This window comes from Egretta garzetta, unplaced genomic scaffold (assembly GCF_000687185.1).
Source record: "Egretta garzetta isolate BGI_Z169 unplaced genomic scaffold, ASM68718v1 scaffold452, whole genome shotgun sequence".
In the NCBI taxonomy this organism is placed as follows: domain Eukaryota; kingdom Metazoa; phylum Chordata; class Aves; order Pelecaniformes; family Ardeidae; genus Egretta; species Egretta garzetta.
In genome coordinates, this window is record NW_009258796.1 from 480,243 (window position 1) to 482,546 (window position 2,304).

The window sequence follows — 2,304 nt, forward strand, 5'->3', positions numbered from 1 at the left end:
GCAGCGCCCAGGGCGGGGGGGGCCTTGCTGCCAAACGCGTCTGCTCCGGTTTTGCCCAGAGCGGCGCGTGCCTGCAAACACGCTGCCCAGAAATTCAGAACTTTCCGATCCTCCCTCTTCCCCGGGCTCCCAGCACAGCTCCTTGCCCTGGAGGTGGCCGCTCAGCGTGTGCCTCCCACCAGCCCCAGCAAGCGGCTGGCTTTCACATCCCTGCGCTTCCGAAAACCTCCCCGGCTGGAGGCAGGTGGGCCCTGGGAAGAAGGGGACGTTGTGCAGCCATCTCCCGGCCTCGTTCAACCCCTGCAACTCCTTCTGGTTAGCAGGGAGCAGATTAAACATTAAGCCCTTAAAACCATCCCTTGCCTCAGAAAAACGATGGGGAAGGCAGGGCCGGAGCGGGCCGGTACGGGTGGTCATGAGAGCGTACCCTTGCTGTGTGTACAAGGAAACAGATCCAGCCCCTGCAAGCGGGCTCCGGCCGCGCGAGATGGATCACGGCAGAGGTCACGAGGCACAGCGCGGGCTGGAGGCTTCTGCTCAGAGCTTGTCTGTGCTGGTTTACGGGCCAAGAGCCCGTCCTTCCCTTTTCTTTCGGGAGCCCTGGACCCTCTTTGCAAACAGCTCCTTCAGGCTGCCCATGAGCCGGGGCCGGCACCAGCCCGGGGCTGCTCTGACCCAGGGGATGGGCTGGAGCGGGCGGCTGCTCCCACCGGCCAAGGAGCAGCGCATCTCCCCTCCCAAATGCAGGCTAGAAACTGTCTCCAAGGTGCCGGTCCCAGCTAGAGGCAGCCCCAAAGCCGCCAGAGGGTTGAACACAAGGTGGGCAGCCGTCCTGGAAAGAGAGGGGCTTGGTGGGCTCTGCCTTGGAAACCTCTACACTTGCCCCTACTTCCACCCCCAAGGCCGTGCCCAACGCGCCAAGTTTCCCCTGCCCGTCAGTTATTCCCCCCGTGGCTTCCACTTCTGCAATTTCAACAACACGCACGTGGTTCTGCTATTGCTCATCAGGGAAGGAAGCTGCCCCAGGCAGACCCACGCCCTCCGAAACGCCGAGAGTTGAGCGGAAGCCCTTGAAGCTGAACTGCTCCCTCCAGAGCCAACAGCTCAGGCGCAGGGGGCAAACCCCGGCACACGGCCCAGGGCCTGGCCGCACGCAAAGCTGTGGCTTGGGGAGATGCCAATGCTTCACCTGCCCCGAGGGAGCGCAGGAGCTGTGGCTGGCGGTCCTGTAGTGCAGGAGCATCACGAATGTACGCATGCGGGTTGTGACGGTCAGTAAAAATCAGGCAGCTGACCCTCCCGCTGCCAAGGGCCACCTCCGCCGAGCGTACGTGATTCGGCACGAAGAGCTCAAGGGATGAGACACTGGCCTGGATGTACGCCTCTACCCAGCTCGGCAAAGAGCGGTCACTTTTGGAGCTTCAGTCCTAAACCTCCCTCAAACAAAACCGGACGAGTTGTTACTGCGCAGGGCTCACGGCGAGCAACCAGCCTTGCTCGAGCTGTGGTCTTTGTGGGGCCTGAGTTCAGAGCCTCAACAAGCTGAGTCTGCCAAAGCACAGCACGCTCAGCCCCCCGCAGAAGGCAAGCGGCGCAGAAGCCCACGTGCCATGGACCGGTGCCCGAGGCAATCCCCGCAGCGCAGCAGGGAGCTTCGCAGGGCGAGGGGGCGCAGGCGGGACTTCACCTTAACCCCCAGGGCTTCGAGGAAGCACGAGGTGCTTTGATTCCGCAGCAGGAGGAGGAACGTTTGAGGAAGGGAAGCGGACTGCCCCCCGCTGGCCCTGCCAACGCTGGCACCGCTCCGCCTGTGGCACTCGCGGGCCAAAACCGCGGGGGCTCAGGTGTTCATGGCATGGGGCACCCGGCATCGCGCAGGCTGGGAGGACGAGGCGCTGATCACTGGCTCACTGGACTTGCACGCTTCCCTACGGGTTTCCAAAGCTGCCTCCTTCACCTTGCGGCTGCGAGAGGACAAGTCCAGGCAGAAACCCTGCCAGAAGCCCAGTGGCAGATGGAGGGCACGGCCCGGAACGCTGGAGGACAACTGAACCACAAAAAGGGAGGCGACTCACCAGGCAAGCGATGAGCTGAAGCTGTGTCAGCAACGGGAGGTGCGGGGCCGGGTCCAGGGATGACAATGATGACAGTCCTAGCACCTTGTCCACACTTGCACAAGGGGAGCCAGCACCAGGTTAGCGAAACAGGAGCTGAATGCTCTCAGGTATCGCCCAGCTGATGTCTGGGTCCAGTTCCATGGAGCAGCCACTGTGTGACTTGAAACGGGAGGAGGCCGCCGCCCAC